The 24,768-nt window shown below is 40.0% G+C and overlaps 2 long non-coding RNA genes across 2 annotated transcripts in view; both read right to left on the bottom strand.

The window, feature by feature from the left end:
- LOC146526206 (uncharacterized) overlaps window positions 1–24,768 on the bottom strand; it is a 372,953-nt gene that overhangs the window by 123,277 nt on the left and 224,908 nt on the right. The window lies entirely within an intron of this gene.
- On the bottom strand, window positions 5,323–7,061 carry LOC146526217 (uncharacterized). Its single transcript, XR_014869361.1, has 2 exons — window positions 6,600–7,061; window positions 5,323–6,541 (listed from the first exon to the last, which is right to left on the bottom strand). It is a non-coding gene; the product is annotated as an uncharacterized LOC146526217 (long non-coding RNA).

Raw genomic sequence — 24,768 nt, 5'->3', positions numbered from 1 at the left:
CAGTGTGTTTCTGTTTTGTGTTGTTAGCACTTGATAAGTGTGTTGAAATGACCGGCACCTGCCTTCATCACTTTGGTGACGATGATGTCAAAGCCATGAAGCTCTTTAGGTACCGCATGATGTGAATACACCGGTGGGTCTGGGTCCAGACATTTGAACATTCATCAAATGGAAATAATCTCCCGATCAGTTGCTTCAACATTCATAGGGTTCCCATCCAGTTTTGGTTCTTTGTTTCCTTTGAGATTCCCAATTGAAGGTTAACCTAAAGTTCGTCTGAGCAGCATGGGGCTACAAAAATTGTTCTTGGAGTGTAATTAGATAAAAATCTTCTCTTATGCAATAAAGTTCTGCCTGTCCCACAGTGCACTTGTTCCACAGTAGACTTCCAGAAAAAACTGCTTTCCTCCGCCTGGTCGAGCTGGGTCTGATTGTAGCTTGTGCCAAACATGCCTCGAACTCTCTGTGAATAAAAGAAACCCATTACAGCCTGCCATTTTCCGGCCAAGACCAGGCTGCCAAAAACAAAACACTTCAGGTCTTCAGCCGGTCAGCAGTTCCTAGAATCCAATTTAATTTTGGACAATTGCCTAAATACAGGCCTAGGCGCGACTGGCTGTTATGGTGTATGTCGGTCGGAGAGTTTCAGAGCTCCAGACTCTTCCAGAAGATTAGATCTTGATTAAACAGGGTGATAAAACAACTGCTTGGAAGATTAGAGGAATGATCTAATGCTGAAATGGGGCCCCGAAACCAAAGAGAGCTGCTGGACATCATAAAGCATTTCACTCACTGGCTCAAATTGAAGATGATATTTATTTCTGCACCTCACACTGTTTTACTGATACCAGCATCTTAAATAACAACACATCCCAAAGAATCTAAAGACCAAGAATTACTCTTAACCATTACAGAAGTTGCCCAAACAGATATTTAAAAAAAAAAAACACAATCCAAGAATACTTTTGTATTCTCTTCAAGATCTTTTCATGCCTCACTTGAACCAAGCAGTTTTTAATGGCTAAACATAACCAAGTGGGACATTTGTAATTAGTAACATATTTTAAAAAACAAGAGAAGGATTTATGAAAAAACTACAATGTGACTTGAACTTGGGGCACTGGTATTAAAGGTCAGGTGACTTCTCCTCCAACAACCTTCCAACTGTGCTCCAGCCTGCAAATGCAGAATTTCTCCTGCTTTTAACTAACTCTTACCTAACCTCACTATTTTCAGTCTGTTTCAAGACAGTATTTTCAACACTTTGTCAAAGCTTTGCTGAATAATTGTCAAGCCAAAAGTGGCTCCTTTATGGCTTGTACGAAAAAAGTACATAAGTATATAATTCACAAGCATTGGTGGGAGTTTTCTGCTTTCAAATTAAAAGTATTTAAATTACTCCGTTTGTAATGTATCGTTGTTAGCTTCTCTGTATTTTCTTTCATTTTATGACAGATAATGATTTTCTGTAAAGAACAGCTGCAAAAACGAAGCAGAAGAATTACAGCTGTCACAGGCGATGAGCTTGGAAGGAGAGGACGTGATCCAGAGATCATTAATGATTATATGCAGGAGTCAAACTATTTCCTTCATTTTGCTCTAAAACAGATGTTAGAAACGAGGGTCATCTTACAATCAGGTCACTGTGTGGTTTGTTGCTGTGATTTTACAGGGAAAAGTGAGCAAACGAGGAAGCTCTGGTGGTACTCAAACTACCATCTTTCTTAACCACAGTTATGACTCAGTGTATGAACCACATAAATCCCTGTTTGTGGACTCCTAAATGAGACGCTGGGAGACTTTGAGAAAGGCTTTAACCCTTTAAAGCCGGTCTAAGCGGGCACGCTCAGTTTTGCGTAACTATTTTTAAATCCCGGTAGCTCTGCAACCACGTAAGCTAGCGCAATAATTTTTTTTGCATATGAAACCGGAGGAGTTGTACTTACATCTTATGCCATCAGCTTGTCCTCGGTCACAGTTTCCTTCCACATATAGCTTTGCAAAAACTGCATAAAAAGCACTTGCAGCAACAAAAACATAATATTCCAGAAACATGCTTTGCCGATCCGATCAGCTGTTTGTAACACTTCCTACATCCATCAACATGAACTATCGCATGTCCGCCATGACCTGCCTGAAACCGGAAGTGACGTCATTTTGCAGAAATGTAGTTTTTTACCATCAAGGCCTCATGAGCCTATACTGGTGTTTTTAAAAGTTATGTTTGACTTTATGAGTCGTTTCTGGGATGCTTAGGACTCATATTGCACTGCTGGAAATAGTTCATTTTGATGCATATGCTGCTTTTTTGCAAATTTGCATTATAATATTTATTTTCGTTTTTCCTGCAGTATGTGAAAAATTGTGTATTTCAAAAATAAAACTACGAAGACACTCAAAATAAATTTCCTGTGGTGGGAAACTATTTTGTGCAACTTTTTTGTATTTACAGTTTTGAGGGATAAGCCTCTTAAATTTCTCTAACTAGAAATATATGTTAAAAAAACAAAAACGATTTTCAATTTTTTTGTAGTTTATTGCACTTTTTTTTTTTGCAATTTATGTAATTACTATGCACTTAATGCAGACATATTATTAAAATCTGGGCTATAATGGTTGTATTGATGTATAGCAACTTGAAATGCTCCCAAAAATGGCTCCACAGCATGTAAAAATATAATATAAGCTCTGGCGGACTTGGTTCTATGGTAGGTCTTAAAGGGTTAATGTTCTAACAGACATAAAGGTGTGTAGGAAGTTGGGCATTAAAACTGGTCAAAGAAAAAACCTAAAAGTGTGAAACCTTAGTTCCTGTGGAAACCCAGAGAGGCAGAACAAGAACATTTCACATTGTCAAACAGGTAGCAATAATATTTATTGCTGGTGAACAGAACCATAGCTTCATGGGGGTCTGGTAAAATCCTCATTATTACAGCAGTGCACTGCAAATTTTTAAAAGGAATTTAATGGCATAGAAGAGAAAAAAAGGTATGGAAGCAGTAATATGTACTTGTAAATATGCTTTCATCATATCATGACAATAAAAGGTCCTTTGGAAACATAAAGACATGTTCTAAACTTGATTAAGCAAATGAAAAATGTGTCATTTTTATGTCATGGTTTACTTTAGAAATTTTTCTAATACTTCTACTTAACTTGTGGGCAGACATCAACTGAGCTTCCCTCACATCATCTCCTGAAAAATGAAGGCAACACAGAAACACCAAACCTAGTTCCTCCAATAGCCATTTGAGGCTGTCTTCAAAGAAAGAGTAAAACACCACACAATGTTGGTCTTTGTTGATTTCCCCCTTCATGATCATCGGTTTGGATTTAGTTAAAGATTAAAGTTGGTCTCAGGTACTCTCAGTCCCGAGAGATCAGCAACTCCCAGGTTGTTGCTTTCCAGTGAGCATCATTACCTAAGCTCTTATCTTATTCTAACCCTAATTATATAGTTTTAGGCACTGAAACCTACAACATGTGTAGAAAAAACAAACAAAAACAGAACACAAAGGATCACAATGGGACAAACCAGTGTCTCCTGCCTCTGCTACAGCCACCTTGAGCATAATGGGGAGACACAGCAAGCATCCGATGAAACTGGATGTCTCATTAGCATGGATCTGTTAAGTGATAGCTTCCCACACCACCCTCGTGTCCAAATATGGTAAACTGTGGCTCCAGAAAATCAAGCTTGCAATCAGCATAAAGGTAAAAATATCCTGAAGTCACAGTAGCTGTGTTCAAGTACATTTTCTCCATTTAAAGTGCTTAAATATGATGATGTGAGCCCCTATTTTTATCTTGCTTGAATTTAATAATGCTCTTTGTTTCTGGCAGTTTTCTTGTTCACTAACGCTCGGTCCGTTTTTTCTGTTCCCAGCTGCTTTTCTGTACTTTGCTGCGTCTTTGTCCCAGTCCCACAAGTTTACTGAGCTGCGATGCTGCAACCAGATCAGCAGCTCCTATTGTCACCATTATCGATGGCACCATCTCGTGTGAGCACAGAGGAACTTTTCTGTCTTTTCACTGATAACAGGCTCACTGGATGAGGTCTCAAAGAGCTGCAATCGGAGCGACCCCTCTCATCCTTTGATCAGCATGTGAGCATCCCCCTAGCTGTTTTTGTTTTTACATAACACACAAGCCAATTAAATTCAGTTTACACAATCAGATCATGACTCGGGATTTAACCTCCCAAATCCTCATGTGCATGCAAACAGCGTCACGCGATTCTGCTTTTTTCTATAAAGTATGCACAAAATATTATGCTTAGAGCTTCAGCTTTTATTCTGGAAGCACAAAAAAATAAAAATGAAAAGAGAAAGAAATAAAAGGTCTCCCAAAGTTTTTGTGAAACATTGTTCACCCGACATCTGGACCATTCAGAGGCAATCAAGGGATTTCCCATAGCGCTGAGTTGCCAAACCTTCTGGTGCCTTTGAAGTCTTTGACATATGTTTGCATCATGTTGGGATCTTGTGCAACATGATTAATCAAAAGATTCTGGTAAAAACCTGCTCTGATCCATCTCACTTATAGAAATATGTAGAAAAGTATCTAGAAATATGTTTGTCATGGTATATCAGACAAACTGTTTAACACTTTGCTGGTCGCCTCCCCCCAATAAAAAAGCTTACTTGTGCAATACAGTGCTCATCTTTGAACCAGAATCAGAAAAATTAGCAAAAGCAGTTTGTTCTCAAAGGATATCCCACCAAAGATCAAGAACATGTTGTTCTCCTACACCCCCCCCCCCCCAAAAAAAAACCCCTCAAGACAAAACTGGAGTGTAAATTACTACGAGTGTAAACACCTTTCTTTATCTCCAGTTTGTTTCTTCCTGATATAATTCGTCTCTTCACACAGACAGTTTTTTTTCTCTTCAAATATTTTTATTGGGAAGCACAAATAACAATCACAAATTGTCCCATACACTGACATTGCTCCCTTTTTACAGTTTTGTCATCAAGAAAAGGGGAAAAACAAAGCGAACAACAACAAAAAAAACAACAACCCAAAAACAAACCCAAACAAAAACTGGAAAAAACAAAACATACTTAAAAGGGCGGTCAAAAAAACAACAAAACAAACAAACAAACAAACAAACAAACAAACAAACAAAACCCTCCTCCCTACACCCTTCCCTTACCCCAGAGTGCTATCAGCTTATTTTAAGCAATGATGAAATCCACATAATAGCTCTCATTTGTTCATAATTTCCAGATGCTCAATGAGCGGCCTCCAAATCTGATCGAAGCCCTCCAGTTTGTCATTTATAATGTGGCGGATCCTTTCCAGATGATCTGTCAGTACTGAAATCCAGACTTTCAAGGAGGGCACTTCTTTTCCCTTCCTAGGAGGAGAATCAGTTTCTTTGCACACATCAGGCCATAGGACAGGAGGGGAATCTGTGTGTTCTTAAGTTTTTTAGATTGTCCCGATAGTCCAATAAAAATCAAAATGGGGTCAGGGTCTAACTGCACATCAAAAAGTTTGGAAAAAAAAGAAAAAACTGAAGCCCAAAAACTTTGTAATTTGGTACACATTACAAAACTGTGAAGCAGATCAGCTTCTGCACATTGACATTTATCACAGATGGGTGACGTTTCAGGAAATATCCGATGTAATCTTGTCTTCGAGTAGTGCAATCTCTGCAACATTTTAAACTGAATTAATCTATGTCGGGCGTTGATAGAGCAGGAATTAACATAACGTAGCCCTTTAGTCCAGATATCATTATGAATGTCTGACCCTAATTCCTTTTCCCAAGCTGATTTTATTTTGCCTGTATCCTTCTGCCGGAGTCTCCTGGCTAAAGACTTGGCCAGTATTTTCTGATCTGTGTTCAATAAAGAGATTGGTCGGTAAGAACTCACCAATTCTGGGTCCTTTCCTTTCTTTGGAATGAGAGCCACATTTGCTTCATTCAGGGTCTGTGGGAGTGCACCATCTTCCAAGGCCATATTAAACATATTCAGCAAATATGGGGTTAGTAAACTGCTAAACTTTTTATAAAACTCATTACATAGACCATCAGGTCCTGGGCTCTTCCTGTTTTTCAGGGAGCGTATGGTACTAATCAATTCTGGACATGTTAAGTCTGCATCTGGAGATGTCCTGTCCTTTTGTGCCAATGTAGGCAAGCTACATTTGCTTAGAAAATCCTGCATAATTTCAGGAGGTGCATTACACTGAGATGTAACTGTTCATAAAACTGTCTAAAAGCAGTATTATTATCCTTATAAGAATTAGTCAACAACCCTGAGTCTGACCTGATTGCATGAATGGCCCTATCACTTTCTCTCTTCCTTAGATGCCTGGCCAGTAATTTATGTGGCTTATCACCAAATTCAAAATAGGTCTGCTTAACATACACGAAGGCCCTGGAAATTTTATCTGAGAGCAAGTTATTGAGTTTATACTTCAGAGCTGATATTTTACCATGTAGCTGTACAGATGGTTGTCTGGCATTCTCAGAGTCCAATTTTTGTATTTGAACCTCCAACTGTATGCGTTCCATGTTATTACGTTTTTTCTCAGACGACTGAAAAGAAATGACACAGCCTCTAACATATGCTTTAAACGTCTCCCACAATAAAAGAGGTGATACATCATCTTTGTCATTCATCTCAAAAAACAACTTGATCTGTTCTTCCAGATAATTGCAGAATGTTTTCCTCGTAAGAAGTTGAGGGTCTAATCGCCAGTGTTTATAATTACCACCTGATTCCAGTAAATTTAGTGAAATAGACACTGGGCTATGATCTGATATAAGGATATTATGATATTTACTACTTTGGACTCCATGTAACAGTTTACTATCTAATAGAAAGTAGTCTATATGGGAGTACGTATCATGAACCCCAGAGTGAAAGGAATATTCCCTTCCGGTTGCATTCAACGTTCTCCAAACATCCACAAGACCCAAATTATCAATAAACAATTGATAGAAACCTAGAAGCATTCGATGGCGCAATTCTCTGAGCTGACGACCTGTCCAGATAGGTATCTAAAACTAAATTAAAGTCTCCCCCAAGTATCAAGTTTGTAGTTGAAATATCAGGATCAACTCCGGGTCATCCCTGTTCGGGCAATAGACATTCAGCAATGTGATTGGTATAGACTGAATTTCTCCTACCACCATGATATATCTCCCCTCCTTATCTGCCAGGGTAGATTTATGTATGAATAGCACATTTTTATGAATAATTATTGCTGTACCTCTTGCCTTTGCGGAAAACCTTGAGTGATAAACCTGCCCTATCCACTTAGCTGTAATCCTGCAATGTGCATCCTTTTTAAGATGCGTCTCCTGCAAGAAAATAACATCTGATGTCAATGACTTTAGGTATGCCAACACCTTACCATGTTTTATTGGTTCATTGATGCCATTCACATTCCAAGTGCAAAAGGTTACAAGCCCTCTCCTGTTCACCCCATCATTTCCATCACCATCTATTGAGGCCATACTGTTAGTGATTTATGTGTATTGTCCCATATTGACTAGAACATTTTCTACCATAGCACCTTCCCACCCAACAACCCCACCCATGAAAATACAAAGTAAACACAGCAGAAATAAACCACACACACACACACCTAGGTCATAGCAGGGAGGGGAACCTGCCATCCTCCCAAAAAGACCATGCGTACTTCCAACCATCCTCTGTCGCAACCTCCGACATAACAGGTGCCCTGTGTAGCACCATAAAGACATTAAGCATAGACGAGATATCACAAAAAAAGGATCAGAAGGTACATTATCGTCACTATTAAACAAAACAATACAGTTATTCAAAAACAAGTTAAAGGGTGTCTAACTACCAGCCCTTAAAACCAAGTGTGAGACCGCAACATGTAACATCATTAACAAGTATAACGTTACTAACATATGCCTTTAACCGCAAGCTGCCCGGATTATTGACTCTTAGGTACACAGAGGAAAAAAAACCTGTCAGTAATAAAGTTATTCGCGTTCTGGGTGTTGTATTGTGGCATTATCTGCCCTTATCTCACGTGGGACAGGATCCAGTGATCCTCTGTTATCCACGTCTCCGATGAGGCGTTCTGTATACTCTCGTGCTTTTTCCGGATCAGTAAAAACCTTCTCAACACCGTCGTGAGACACTTGTAGTTTGGCTGGGTAAAGAAGTCCGTATTTGACCCCCGGTTTGTCGCGTAGCATCCTCCTCACAGCGGTGAACGTAGCTCGGTGCTTTGCCATCTCAGGTGGCAGGTCCAGGAAAATCTGAATCCGCCGGCCACAAAATGTTATATCCCGGGTGCCCATGACTTTCTTCATGATGTCCTCATAGGTGTGGCAGTAGTGAACTCTTACAATAAGATGTCGAAGTGGTTCGTTATCTCCGGGCTTCTTTCTCAAAGCTCTGTGGGCTCTGTCAATCACAGGTGTCTCGTCCAGTCCAAGCGCTTCTTTTAACAGCCTCCCTGCAAACTCCCTGGCATTCTGCCCGTCCTCTTTGCCTTCTTTCACCCCTACCACTCTTAGGTTCTGACGCTTCGAGCGTCCCTCAAGGTCGAGGCATTTTTCAGAAAGCGATGTCACTTGCCCACGGAGCGTCTCAACTTTGTTCTCCAACTCCCGTATTGCATCGGATGAGCCGCTAGCCATGTCGGCTAGCTTTTGCAGCGTATAGCCATGTGACTCTATCTCGTTCCTTAACGTTGTTATGGCTTTGTCATTCTCGGCTTTCAAGCTGGGTATCTCCCCTCTTAATACTGCTGTGACTTCTGAGATCTTATTTTCAATTTTGTCACAAATTTCAGCCTTAACACCTGCCAGTTCGGAGCGGAGTGCCGCAGTAGCCCCCAACACTGTATTGTCTGTGCTCGTGACGGTTCTGCTGGCGTCTTTACTGTGGCCGGAGGCTTCACTCGGGCCTTCCCCGTCCGGCGTGTCCAACTTTGGCGAAACTTTTTTGGGCATTTTCAACTGGCCTGTAGACCCAGCCACTTTATCAGACAGTAGTTTAAGTTACCTTCGGTTACTGCGGATAATTACGGTCTATTTGGAGTTTTAAGATCGAAATTAAGCGGAGCTACTGCCGTGTCTACCTCACTCACTCATCGCCAAACCGGAAGTCTGATCCCCCACAGACAGTTAAACAGCGATGTCTGCCTCCAGTCAGAGAACCTCTGACTCACTTCAAGTGGAGACCTCTGAACTTCCATAACAGTGTAAGTGCCGCAGGTTTTTTTTTAAATTTTTATCACAAATAGTTTTCAATCGATCGATCAAACAGGTTTTTCCTGATACTGTCTTGAACATCAGCCCCTCTGAGTATGTTCAAGTCAGAATCAATCAAAATTATTGAACCAGTCTCCCCAGCTTTGGACAGAATATAATTTGCATATTTGGTGGTTGTGACAGATGCCCACAGTCACCTACACCTACAAACCTTGCAACAGCTGCAGAAATCCTTAAACTTAGTTTGTGCAGCCTCAAGTAAAAATGACTTACTGATCAGTAAAAAACAGATGAAGTTTCAATCTGTACTGACCTTTTAGATAACCCAATGGCATCTTGCAGTGGAAGCTATGCAAAATGTAAACAAGGACAGAATGTACTGACTTGAAAATGTCATAAATCAATATTTTTTCTTCACAATAGAGCATAGAAAACATCAGTGCATGGCTCAGGAACACTTCCAGTCCATCGTGCCATTCTTAAATCCAAGTTGAAGCTTTATCCTGCGAAGAAGAAGCCATTTGTGAAGACCTCATTTAAAATGAACTGAAGCAAAGTGAAAAACTGTTCTAAAATCAGACCATTTAAAGATCCTTTCAGAAAACATCCTCCAGACTAAAGAGGTGTGGAACCATGTGGTGCTCAGTCCTTAAGCCTGCGTCTCTGATGGTAAGGGGATGCCTCAGTGCCTATGGAACTGGAAATGCTGAAAGGTATATACAGTATATGTTTCAGAGCAACATAAGCTTCCATCCAAATGACATATTTTTCAGTAATCTTACACCAAGACAATGCTAAACTGCATGGCTTCATAAGTGCTGAACTGCCTGCTGTCCAGAACTTTCAGACATTTAGCACACCAAGAAACCAAAAGAGGACTCAGGACTGTTGAGCAGCCAGAATCCTCTATCAGACAAAAATGAGACAAACTCCCTCGCCCAAATGACAGGGAGCTAGTCTCCTCATTTCCCAGATGTTTATTGACAGTTTTTAGAAGAAGATGGGATGCTAAAAGTGGAGACGTGTCCCTGTCCCAACAGGATATGCTGCTGCAATCAAACTGAAAATGAGCGAATATATTTTGTTTTTAAATGGTACATTTTCTCAGTTTACCATTTGATATGTTGCTCATGTTCTACTCTGGCTGAAATATGGGTTCATGAGATGTGCAAATCATTGCATTCAGTACTTGTTTACATTTTTCACAGCATCCCAACTTTTTTCCAGTTGCGATTTTGTTTTAGAGCACTTTGAGTTCTGATATGGGTTTAATTGCTCAAGTAACTTTCATTTCTTTCAAAATTTGTCAGGTCGTTCACTGTGATTCCCCAAAGGTTAGACTCTCAATGAGGTGTTCTACTGCAATGCTCAGAGGCTGTACTGTAGGTGAGGGACCTACAGTACATACTGCAGCTATTAAAAACATCATGGCTTTGGAAACACGGTCATGTGACCACCTGCAGAGCATTAGGATGAAGCGGTGGGAGTTGGCCGGCCTCTGCTCTGGCCTACTTAGCAGCTAACAGTGAACAAAGGAGCTTCAGATTGAGGTCAGTGTGTCGCAGATCTCCTCAGGTGGCCCACACCAGCTGGTCGCCTTGGAAACCAACCGGTTCTATGGTGGAAAACCAAGACCTGAGGGCACTTCTTAGAGCAGTTAAGAAGCACCAACAGGACCGGCTGCTAAGTGATCACTGTACTATCTGAAAGGATAGGGAATGAAACCATGTGCACAAAGCTTTTCTTAAACCTCTTGAGGTTTATTCCCAGTCAGACTGTCATCACCAACTCCTAGTTCTTCTGCAGGTTTCACAGAAGACTCATCTAGTTGCAAACAAGAAATGACTCACATTTCCACCACCTCGTGCAAATTTTTCCAAGCACACAGCAGCTGAATAAAATATGTGTTTGTGTAAAGTTCCTCAATGTAATATTGTAAAGACTTTCAATATCACATCATCTACGGGGCATAATATCATCTACAGATTTAGAGAATCTGGAGGAATCTGTGCACAAACAGCTGAAAATAAACACTGCCCTAAAAACAAGCCATGATTCTGTCAGGGAGATCACTGCACGAGCTCAGGAACATTTACACAAAATTCACTGTTCATCCACAAATGCAGGTTAAGGCTCTGTCATGCAAACAAGAAACCACGTGGGAACATGATGTTCTTCTGTCTTCTCTAAACCTCATTTAAAATTGACTGAACAAGTGGTAAACGTAGTTCTGTGATTAGATGAATCAGAATTTGGAAGTCGATTTGTAAGATATGTACTAAAGAGGCTTTTAATCAGCACTCACTTCAAAATCCTACGTCTCTGATGGTATGTGCATGCGTTAATCACTGTGGGATTCTCAGCCTGCACATCTGGAAAGGCACCATCAATGCTGAAAGGTATAGACAGGTTTTAGAGGAACATGCACGCTCATCCCAATCAAGTCTTTTTCTGTGAATGTCTTACACATTTCATCAAGAAAATGCTAAACGGCACAATGCGTCTATTACAACAACGTGACATCATGAGACCACCTACAGAGCACTGAGCAGTGAGAGCTGCTCTGGCCTACTTAGCAGCTTGTGGTGAACACAGGAGCTTCAGATTGAGGTCAGTGTGTCAAAGATCTCCTCAGGTGGCCCACAACAGCTGATCACCCTGGACACCAGTGGGTTTTATGGTGGAAATGCAAGACCTGAGGGCAGTTCTTAGAGCAGCTAAGAAGCACCAACAGGATCGGCTGCTAAGTCATCACTGTACTATCTGAGAGGATAGGGAATAAACCTTGTGCAGGAAGCTTTTCTTAAACCAGGTTTATTCCCAGTCAGACTCTCTTTGGTGACTACATGTAACCAAAAAATCATTTAAAAAAGAAAGTAAATACCAAATGAAATTTGTGTGTAGGACTCACAGAAGACTCATATCAGGTGAAAATATGACAGACGTTTAAGAGGTTTTTAAAGCCTGGCTAAACTGTTTTGTTTCTTGGGTTTTTTGTGGGGCTACAGAGACATTTGGAGATTTAAATACTCAAATTTCCAGCAAGTTTTCAAACCCCTGTCAAACTGTTCCGATTACTTTGTGTAACATGGGTTGTACTCAGTGTTTGAGAGGAGTAGTAGTAACACTTAACAGGGCAGTCAGACAAACTCACGACCACACTGATACTGTGAATTCCACAATGCTTGTCCTTTAATGCACACACTCTTCGTCAGCCTTACACGGCCCGGTTGAACGGCTGCTGCTTATCATACATGAAGCAAAGTGTTTCTACAACCTGTAACGTTGCAAAAAGTTAAAGAGTTGAAAGATATAAAGTCCTTCCGAGTACATACACGTCTGTGCAAGCACGTTGCTCTCATACACCACACAGAGGGCAGTGGCGCATACTAGTGACATCGCTAACCCTTACCTTACATTGTCTTTGGCTACGTCCACACGTACACGGGTATTTTTGAAAACTGAGATTTTCCGTTTCCGTTTTAAAAAATAATCCCGTCCACACGTAAAGGCAGAAATGAAGGAAAACGCTGCTAGGAACATGCCAAAGCAGCAGGTGGCGCTATATTCCTAACCGTGCAGAAATGTTGGCCAATCAGAAGTCTAGAAGCCTCGGTGGGAAAAAGTAAACAAAGCTGGGGCATAGAAGCAGAACAGAGTCGTATGTGTGGAGGGACAGTAACTGTGTGTGTATATGTAAGCATTTAAACACTGCAGAGAGTAAAATTAACAGTAACAGTATTGTAGAAATTCATTTCACCGAAACAATAACGTGGCGCACAGTGTGACGTCAAAAAATGCGCACACCTTTGACACTGCGTTTTCTCCGTTTTCTCGTCCACACATAAATGCAAAAACTGAGTTTTCAAAAATATCCACCCTGGCCGGCGTTTTTAGAAATGTCCGTTTTCAGTGACCAAAAACGCCGTTTACGTGTGGACGAAAGGTGCAAACGCATAGAAAAATCTGCGTTTTCAAAAATACCCAGGTACGTGTGGACATAGCCTTAAAGAGACACCACACCATTGTGACTGCTACATTTGACCTTGCAGTGTTTCTGTATTTCACCACAAGGATGGCCAGAGTACACGCTGGATCATTTGTACTTGCTGATGCTGAAGCAAGAAAAGTTGTGGACAAGACCTGTGTGTATGTGTTGTGGTAAATACCACCTGTATATTGATTAGGTAATTTTAACCTGGGTGCATAGACAACAGCATCTTTCTTTAAAAAAGAAAAAAAAAAGAACAAGTTGCGTCTTGTTGCCCTGTATCTGCTTGTCATGTCGTTGTAACATGAGATTATTAAATGAATGCTGATATTTTCTATCTCACAGTGGAAAATATGTTTCTGGCTCATCACAGACACAAAGCAACATTCATTTTTCCCAGGAAAACAAACTCGTGTACCAGCAAGCTAGGACAAAAGTGTTGTCTGCTCCTTTTCAGTACATTGAAGCAATTGGTTGAAGTCGAGCCAATTGATCTGTTTCATAACCTTTGCGGGCCATGAAGGAGCATCACATACAGAAAATCTGGGTTTAGAAAGAAGAAAGAGACCGATTCTGAATTGTTGGACGAAGGTCTGCATAAATATGCATGTTAATGAGGATGCAATAGTTTCCCGCACATTGTTACAAACCAAAGCTCAGTTTGATGATAGAATTCAGACATCTTTACCTCCGTTAAGGAGGCTGTGATTGTGGTAGTGTTTGTGTGTTTTCATTAGTCTGTCACAGTGATAGGCAGTTACGCGCAATGCCATCTCTATACCAGAGATGGCAGTGCTAACAATCTCGGTTAGCAAACCTCATCCATATGATTAAAGTGACCCCTAACTTTTATCCCCGGATGTCGCAGCAGACTGCAAACATATTTATTTCTGCTATTTAGTTGAGTATTTTAGCACAGAAGTCTATATGGATTGACTTACTCAGTGAGCTAGCCTTAACTGATCATTAGAGGAAGTTCAGTTTTTGGTATTAAAGTGCTGAATCTATTTTTCAGTCAAAGAGGTCGAAGCAACACAAAGCAGGAGATGAAGCATCACCAAATATGTTTCCAAACCAACTTCATTCTAAGCGAAAGACTAGAAAATATGGTGAAGCAAATCTTCCCTTTGGCTTCACCTGCACAAGTGCCGAGGTAGGTCTCCCTGCAGAATTGGTTTTCCCTGCGTCGGGAGCAGCGCTGGGCTGTTTAAATCACGGACAAACAGGATCCCACATTCTTTAGTTCACAAACACTTCTTGTAATAACTAACTACTCCTGACATTTTGGAGATGTTAGCTCTTTATACAAGAAAGGAGCCAGCTGAGGTGGTTCGGGCATCTGACAAGGATGCCCCCTGGGCGCCTCCTGGGTGAGGTGTTCCGGGCATGTCCCACCGGGAGGAGGCCCCGGGGCAGACCCAGGACACGCTGGCGAGATTATATCTCTCGACTGGCCTGGGAACACCTTGGTGTTCCCCCGGATAAGCTGGAGGAGGTGGCTGGGGAGAGGGAGGTCTGGGCCTCTCTGCTTAGGCTGCTGCCCCCGCGACCCGGCCTCGGATACAGCGGATGAAGATGGATGGATGGATGGATGGATGGAGCTCTTTATACAGTAAAGTTACAGCAGGACACAAATAATATCAGGCTGATCCTGCCACAATTTTTTGGTGATTCCAAACGCCGTTTATGTGTGGACGAAAGGCCCAAATGCACAGAAACAGCTGCGTTTTTAAAAAATACCCGTGTAGGTTTGGACGCAGCGTAAAACAGTTAGTAGCGTATTTTATTACTACCTGTAATTTATTGCAGTTTACTTGTATTTGTGTTTAATGAATGTTTGAGGTGTGAAATAAACCGCAATGGAGTTTCAAAACAAAATATGGGTGTGTGGGGGTCGTGCTGAGGCTTTGATTTACATGATTTACACCAAATTAGAGGCTTTGGTGTAAGTCATAATGACTTTATGATACACACTTACAATTAAAGAGGATTATTATAATTCGTCTTTTTGGAAAGTGCACAGCCTCCCTGTAGTTTCTGATCCATTTACAGTCCGATGGTGAGCTTTAGTAGCTCAGAAATGTATTATATAACACACAGGCTCATTGGAGTTTAGACAAGTTAATATATCCAAAGGTCACAGTGTCCTTCAGGTGACTGCTGGCTTCTTATGGGGAACTTGAACAAAACTAAATTGAAAGCAAATCTAGACTGTCACGGCTGGGGCAGCAGTCGTGCGGTGGAGTTAAATGAGGACCCAAGATGCAGGAAACGGCTAGATGCAGGTGAGCGTTTATTTACAAAGGGTGAAATATAAACAGAAACAAGGGTGGCGAGGACTGCACAAAGACACGAACCTAAACTGGGAAAAACTAATAAAGCTGGAACATGCAACATGGAGAGGAACACGAGATGAGAACAGAGAGACACCAACTAAAACAGAGTAACGCAGACGACGCGACGAGGAACATAGGCAGACACGCACTATAAATACACACAAGGTTTTACTGTTTTACAACACAAAACTTGGGGACACGAACAGAGCACAGAGGAAAGACACAGGTAGGGATGATAAAACACTAAACACCAAAACCAACCCTAAAAACAAATACAAAATCAGAATGAACACAAAACGCTGGGTCCAAGTAACCCAGAACCATAGACTGTAATTCATTATGTTTATAACCTCTAATCACACCAGCAGTTCAGCTTTTCACTGTAACGACACCCCAAAGGCATAGCTGCAGGTTGTAAAGAAATATTTAACGAGAAAATCCAGCCAATCAAAACTCTGTTTAAAGAGGTGAAAGGGAGGAAAAGAAGCTACAGGGACGCCAAGGTTAAAACTTTTACAATTAACACATGTGAGTGACCTTTTATTTCTTTATATTACGATTCCAAGGATCCAGACGGTCTTTGTACGTGACCAGGATCATATTTCTTTTTGTTTGTTAAACCACTTAACACTGATCTCATTCAAGCATAAAAGGCTAGACTGGTTCATAAAGGGATGAACCAACACATATCAGATAACAGCCATGTAAAACTGTATCTTTAATCAGTTTATTAGTAGCAGTCTATCACAAAAACATATCATTTGTTCACTGGAATGCCAAAGATTCCAGTTTGACAGATGTAAAAGAGTATTTTTTCACTAACAAGGTGAGCTTTTAGCCAAAAACTTGGCATGCACTGGACATCAAACTGTAGAATCAGACAAAAAACTGTCTACAGCAGATGAACCGTATTTAAATGGCATGTCCCTAAGAAATACAACCTGATGCAGAAGATACATCTGGATCTTTAGCTGATCCATCTATTGTTCGAATCCTTATGAGAAGTGGTCTCAGTAGAAGGGTGGCTGACAAGAAACTATTCTTGTGAAATGCAAAACAGGGAGGAAAGGCAGTGGTATACAGTGTTGGGAAGGTTACTTTTAAAATGTATTCCATTACAGATTACAGAATACATGCCCCAAAATGTATTCTGTAACGTATTCCGTTACATTACTCAATGAGAGTAACGTATTCTGAATACTTTGGATTACTTAATATATTATCATGCTGTTTACAACTACGTGAATGTACTATTGCTGTGATTTATTACTGTTACTGAAGGTCCGCGGCTCCGAACCGTAGTAAAGGGACCTCTGGCTAATACGGTGGGTTCTGTGTCGGGGTCGTAGCCGAAAACTAGCTTTACTTTGTTGTCTGGGTCAACCTTGCTAGCGAGAGACAGAGAGAGGCGTTGAAAGGCTGCTCCAACGGAACTTATTGTTTTAATATAAGTCTTAATAGCTTACTTACAGCTGGGCTTGTCAGGCTCTCTTCTTGGCTGCAGTGGTTATTATTATATTTACATGCTTCCAGCTCCCGTTTCTGCTCGATGACAGCTCGTACTTTTCCTTTTTCTCCCTCCCTCGCTCACAGACACATAACGTGTATGGCAGTCCATTCTCCCTGCAGCACGGACTACACTGCCTATGATGCTACATTCTTTAGAGCTATACCTGTAGCATTCTGCCTATTAGCTTAGCACAACAACAACAACAGGCGCTCTCTCACCCAGGAAACACACAGAGAGAGCGTCACCCTGTAACCATGGCAACCGTAACGCTGCCGCCTGGAACAACAGAACGTAGCTGTCAAACAAAACCCAAACAGTCCTGACCCGCCACAATATGAAACAGGGAAGTACCGCCGTGTAATCCATTTATTTCAACAAAGTAACTGTATTCTAAATACCACCTTTTTAAACGGTAACTGTAACGGAATACAGTTACTCATATTTTGTATTTTAAATACGTAACAGCGGTACATGTATTCCGTTACTCCCCAACACTGGTGGTATACCAAATTACGCTGTACTAGAAGAATCAGTGGTCACAGGGTTTATGGAGTTATGAATCCAAATTTGAAATTGGAAGATACAGAGGACGTCAGATGAGTGGTAGAAAAGTGAGTGTCTGAAACGGTACAACATTTCAAACAGTGGTACTGAAAGTGCCGACAAAATTGGTGGAAGTAATGTTCTTAAATTGTACAGTAAAGTACAATTAAAGTAGACAAGAGACTTTAAAGGAATTTAAAGGAATGAGGCGTGTCTATCAATTTTTCCTCAGTACTGTACTATAACTGATAGCAACATAATGTTATCTTCCTATATCATGCATAATGAAATTTGCTGGCTATAAAAGAGTTTTGTTATGAAATTAAAGTAATGTAATGCTTTTATAGGTGCATTGACACTGCGGATGGACGCTTTTTGCAGTGCTGATAGGTGGTTGCTGTGCAACAGGATAATCTCATAAATACCCTATATTGATAAGAATCTTCAACATCCTAAAATGTACGTGTGTGTTGGTTTCGGTTGTATAGGCTGTTAACTTCCTGTTACTGTTTCTGTTAATTAATTTATTAAGAAGACAAAAGTGACAAGATGGACATAAGCAATATTTCCAGAATCTCCAGAGTTCAGACTTTACAGAAAAGGGTGAAAAGGAAACACGACTGAAGTCTTGCTTTGTGTTAATATGAGCTGACAGTTTGATGTAGATAAGCAGCTGATAAAAGCACGGCATCCTAATCTCTATTTTATATCCACCAAAGTTTCACTGTGCTGAATAAAGTCATAGACCAAAGGACACTGTAGTGTGGGCATGCAATAGTAACATAAATGTGATGAATGAGCCAGTGGAAGAAAAAATGATGAAAAGGTAGAGGACCCATGATTAAGCCATGAGGAACCCCACATTTATCACATATTGTAACACGGTTAAGTTTACATACAAATACATACACAACAATAAGTGATGTTGATTTATTAACAGTGATTGCTGAATATTAGTACATTGATTGGCCAGATAAAAAGGAGGTGGAACTCATTGCCCAGTCGCCTGACTGAGTCGCAGACACACCGGCTCCAAGCTCCCTCATTACCGAAAGTTCACAAATATAATTTGACTCACTCTCACTTTCACAGATCGTTTGTGGAATCAAACAGATTTAATTCCAGTGTTTGTTGAGACTAAAACTTAGGATGCATCAGTCAAACTGGATCCCTGCAATTAATCTTGAACAGTTAAGATACTTGGGAGCAGTGTTGGTCAAGTTACTTGAAAAAAGTAATCAGTAACTAATTACTGATTACTTCCCCCAAAAAAGTAATCCCGTTACTTTACTGATTACTTATTTTCAAAAGTAATTAATTACTTAGTTACTTAGTTACTTTTTAAAAACGATTTACAACCTGAATAGGTGATAAAGTGATAGATCTTTCAGCCCAATTCTACTTTTTCTGCATAATCATCATACAAAATGTAATCAAATGGAAAAGTCTCTTTTTAAAACTTGTTTTATTAGTTTTAATCTTTTAACTTTATGCATCAAGCAAAAATTTAATTATATGCAACATTCTCTGACTGGAAGAAATTTGTTTAATATTTAAACCTATTTTCTGCACATTCCAGCACATAAAATAAATATTTTTTGTGTTTGCACTCAGTCTTTCAAATAGATGCAAGTAAAACACAGCAGAAAATAAATAAAGTCAAAGACTAGCGGTCCTGTTGCTCTATTTTCACCTGTAAAGCAGGAGTGGGGTAGGCGGAGGTTTACCCTGGTGCAGGTGTGCCGCAGCGGTCAGTGGAAGAATCCGCGAGTTTCTCTGTGTTTCCCATTACGTCGTAGCTACTCGGTTCTTGTTTGGAAGTTTTGGGGTTTTTTTGCTGTAAAAAGAAGTTTTCTTCCCACGCACAACGGACACTAATGTTTTTGTCACTTTTTATGGAATCAAACTCAAAGTAAGGTCAGTACTTCCACGCTTTAAACGCTGCACGCTCATACTCTCTCTGCACTCGATATATGATCCATTGTTGATCTGCACACAGCTGTTGTCACGAACGTCGCACTCGCTTACGTCACTGTCATGAGACATTCTCGCAAAAAAATCAAGGTTTTAGTAACGCAGTAACGCAGCGTTCCTACGGGAAAGTAACAGTAATCTAATTACCGTTTTTGCAATAGTAATCCCTTACTTTACTCGTTACTTGAAGAAAGTAATCGGATTACAGTAACGCGTTACTGCCCATCTCTGCTTGGGAGCCTGTAATATTACCTTTTGCTAATATTTCAAGACCCGTGAATAAAACACTGAAGCCTGAAATGGAAAGGCAGCTCAGTCCCTTTCCCAGGAAGAAGAGGATGAGGAAGACTCGGGTTAGAGGATCGCTGCTGGACTCCTGCTTGGCTGCGAACACTCTGACCTGTTTTCTTCATCGGGATTCAGCTGAACATGTGAACGGAGATGATCGGGACAGTCGGCCCTCAGCTACAATGCAGAATCCCTATCCCACTGCGCTAGAAGAAGAATGCTCTCTTTGTGGAGCTGGAGGTGCTTCAGCAGGATATGTCTGTGGCAAAACTCTCATTAGAGGATCGCGTGACATGAGTACTTACATCATGGACACATACTGATTCAGATGCTGTCAAAACACTCCATGTTCACAGTAAACAGGAACAGTAACAATACAATTCTGCATACGCCTCATTTAACAATTAGTGCTTCACCAGTAAACAACATACTGCCGTGCGAACTTTCATTTTTTTCATGTGAGCTCGTGTTAATCTGAGTGTGGACATGACTGACATGATAGATGTCGGCTGGTCAGCAGTGTGTGGGCCATGAGTACTTCTGACCCATATTTCTTTATATTGGACTACATGCTGAAATGTCTCTGATTGCAACCTCAGGTCTACTGCCAGAAATAAATGATGTGTTCACACAAAAACAATTCATAAGCCTTTCCCCACATAAATTGTTACTTATTATGGAAGTATGTGTTGTGACTGTGTGGCCTTTGGACACATTTTAACAAGTGTAAACCAAGTCAAGCCTGATTTAGTGAAAACAAACAGGAAAACAGGAAGAGTCTGCATTTCTTTTAAATGCATCTCCAAATGCACAATTTACCATTTACAACTTTCATTGGAAGGTTTTTGTATTTTTCTTCATCATTTCATCTTTTACTTTTATTTTTGATAATTGCGGGTCCTATCATACACATCGCAGCAGCAATGGTTTTTTTCTTTCCTTGAGTAAACTGATGCCGTTTTGATGCCTTTTTTGGTAATACAGAAAAGGCATTTGTTCTTTTAATAATGATTTCTCTTTATTAAAGGTTGATGTCTACCTATCATTGAATATTTCTTCCCATACCTGTTCTTCGTCCAATACCTGGAAGAAGAATTCATTTTGTGTTATGTTATTTATGTTATTTAGGCTTAAAATTTTAGTGGAAATGAGGCTTATGCGCACGAGTACAATTAAACATTGAGATTTATAAATGAGAAATAAATCTGACAGAAAAAGCATGTGTATTAGTGATGCACCGATACCGATACTGGTATCGGGTATCGGGCCCGATACTGTAAAATGTGTGTGTACTCATACTCGTAAAAGTGAACCGATACCAACTTATTTCATTAATCAGAGGGTGGCTTGTTATTTCTGTTGTAGTTTTTTAGAGTGGCCACTAGGGGGGCTAATTATTATTTTATTTATTATTTATTTTATTATTTATTTAATAATAATTATTTTGTTTGTTTGTTTACAATATGGACACTCTGCAATAATTTAAAAGTTTATTTTATTCTCAAACCTAATTTGTATTTATTTTATTCCAAACAGAAGTGTTTATTTATTATTCTGAAAGCTCGAGACAGTGCCAATAGTTCAGTGATATTTTGTAAAATTACAATGTGGAGACTCTGCAATAATTTAACAGAAGTGCTTATTTTTCACTTGAAATTTTTATTAAGATTTTATTTTTTATCGGCAGGGAATATAATAAAACCTGTCTTCCAATTCATTGTATTTGTGTGTGTGTGTGTGTGGTAGAAGTATCGTTTTTTGTACTCTGTATTGGCAAGTACTCAGATCCAAGTATCGGTATCGTATCGGTTTGAAAAAATTGGTATCGTTGCATCCCTAATGTGTATGCTTGTCTGTCTTTGTGTGTTCACACAGTTTTAGTAGTAAATCCATGCTGGCCCTTTGTGGCCTTCTGCGTGGAGATGACACCTCCCCGGAGGCCCTTGGTTGACCACGATATTTGCTTTTCATTCTCATCATGTGATTGCTGCCTGATGGGCTCTCTTAGCATTCCTCTCTGTCCCTCAGCGCTAGTATCTGTCTCTGTGAGAGCTTAGATCACAATACAGTAAAATTATGTTTCATCTTTTGTGGAAAAATTATAAAACAGAAAAACTAAGTATCACATCGTTCCAAAGCTTTTTACTTCATGCAGACTCCTCTAACAGTGACTACAGGATCTAGAGAAAGATAATGGTGGATTACATTCTGTAACTGTAATTGGACCTGTGAGAGGTCGCTGACACTGACTGAACTTGTTTGCTATTTTCTGATTAGTTTGTTTGGTTAAAGTTCATGTGACGAGGACTCGGCCAGCACCTCTACAGTAACACATCACGCCTCGGTTTCCTATTATTGCTGTTGCCAGCAATAATATCACTTGCCAGCATTATCTCACACAGACACTCAATGATTAACAGATCGAGCAGGTTGTTGGAATGCACTTTTTGTTTATACAGTCATGTTTAATGTTGCACAATCTTTTTTACTTTACAAATGTTCAAAACTTCAGGAGGTAGTCCTCTTTAGAGTGTAACCTGAAGTCTTTCATTAATCCCTGAGGCAAACCCCCGTCCAGCTCCTCCCCTGCCTCCGCCGGCTGCTCCCGCTGCTTTATGGCTCCTTGATCAACTCATCAGGGGTTAATGATATAACGAGGGTTAAGTGAGGGCTTTTTTATGTCGTTGTGTTGTTTGAGGAATAACGCTGTGACTTTTCTGACCTGCTGTCACCTAGCTAATACATCTGAAATCGTAGCGAGCACACCTGTCAGACAGATCTGAGGGACAAATCATTGGGGCTGCAAAAATCGGGCTTCTTTATTACTCAACAGTTAATCTGTATAGTCACGAGCCTGCTGGCAGCAGCTGAGCCTCAAAGCTCCTGATCCCAAATCCACTGGTGTCCATGACCGAGACACTAATACCTGTCCCAAACCGAAATCTGTTCCTGGACCGCGCTGTTATTTACTCTTCTTCTTCTTCTGCAGTTGCTTTTGTCATTCTTGCATGGAAAGGTACGTTTGTTGTATAGGTTAATCTGCTCACTTTAGCTTGTACATTCACACGCACACACAAAAAGTTTTTTCCATGACATAATCATTATTATAAGCAACTCATTATAAACACATTTTCATAAGCAATGGACACAAATACATAAGAAAAACATAATCAAAGAAACATGTTTGAAAAAGGTGATGAAGCTGCCAATATTGTGTCCAAATGGACCTCCGGAGCAGGCCAGGTTATTGCACAAGCAGTCTTCAACAGATTTCCAGATTACAATCAGAAATGTTCAGCATCTCCTTATGCAGTGAGACTGTCTGATCTCGGAAGTGAACCTTAGACAAAGTTCACACTTATGAGGTAAAAGAAAATAAAAATGTAGCCATCTTGAAAATAATCTACAAAGTACTGAGGAATAAAACTCTTCAACTTGAAGGATCGTACACCTGCTGTGTCCCTTACTCATTATCTGACCATGAGTCTTGCTCATAGTTTTACTGGATTGTGAATTTAGAGTGATTTTCGTGGTGTGTGTGTTGACTTTGCACGATACAGCCTTGAATTGCAGGTGGCCGTCTGCATCTGAGGTACTACAGATTGTTTGTTTCAAGTTTATATATGAGATCAGACAGAGGAACGAAAAGCCATAAACAGCTTCATCAATAATTCCTCTACTGTCACATCCACTCACTTTAACTTACTATAACCAGATGATAACCAGAGATGGGCAGTAACGCGTTACTGTAATCCGATTACTTTTTTCAAGTAACGAGTAAAGTAAGGGATTACTATTGCAAAAACGGTAATTCGATTACCGTTACTTTCCCGTAGGAACGCTGCGTTACTGCGTTACTAAAACCGTGATTTTTTTGCGAGAATGTCTCATGACAGTGACGTAAGCGAGTGCGACGTTCGTGACAACAGCTGTGTGCAGATCAACAATGGATCATATATCGAGTGCAGAGAGAGTATGAGCGTGCAGCGTTTAAAGCGTGGAAGTACTGACCTTACTTTGAGTTTATTCCATAAAAAGTGACAAAAACATTAGTGTCCGCTGTTCACTGCGTGGGAAGAAAACTTCTTTTTACACCGAAAAAACCCCCTAAACTTCCAAGCAAACACCGAGTGGGAAATTCACAGATAAACTCGCGGATCCTTCCACTGACCGCTGCGGCACACCTGCACCAGGGTAAACATCCGCCTACCCCACTCCTGCTTTACAGGTGAAAATAGAGCAACAGGACCGCTAGTCTTTGACTTTATTTTATTTTCTGCTGTGTTTTACTTGCATCTATTTGAAAGACTGAGTGTAAACACAAATATATATATATATATATATATATATATATATATATATATATATATATATATATATATATATATTATGTGCTGGAATGTGCAGAAAATAGGTTTAAATGTTAAACAAATTTCTTCCAGTCAGAATGTTGCATATAATTTAATGTTTGCTTGATGCATAAAGTTAAAAGATTAAAACTAATAAAACAAGTTTTAAAAAGAGACTTTTCCATTTGATTACATTTTGTATGATGATTATGCAGAAAAAGTAGAATTGGGCTGAAAGATCTATCACTTTATCACCTATTCAGGTTGTAAATCGTGTTTTTAAAAAGTAACTAAGTAACAAAGTAACTAAGTAATTAATTACTTTTGAAAATAACTAATCAGTAAAGTAACGGGATTACTTTTTTGGGGATGTAATCAGTAATTAGTTACTGATTACTTTTTTCAAGTAACTTGACCAACACTGATGATAACACATTTTCTCTTCTCAAAATCAAAGGCAATGACAAGTTTGTTGCACAAAAGTTGCATGAATAGTCAAGACAAATTTTTTTTTGGTATATATAAAAGTATAAAAAACACATCTGTTAAAGCAAGAAGCTATT

Source organism: Neolamprologus multifasciatus, chromosome 1, assembly GCF_963576455.1.
Source record: "Neolamprologus multifasciatus chromosome 1, fNeoMul1.2, whole genome shotgun sequence".
In the NCBI taxonomy this organism is placed as follows: Eukaryota; Metazoa; Chordata; class Actinopteri; order Cichliformes; family Cichlidae; genus Neolamprologus; species Neolamprologus multifasciatus.
The sequence above is the reverse complement of the archived record's forward strand: the minus strand, read 5'-3'. Positions and strand labels throughout refer to the sequence as shown.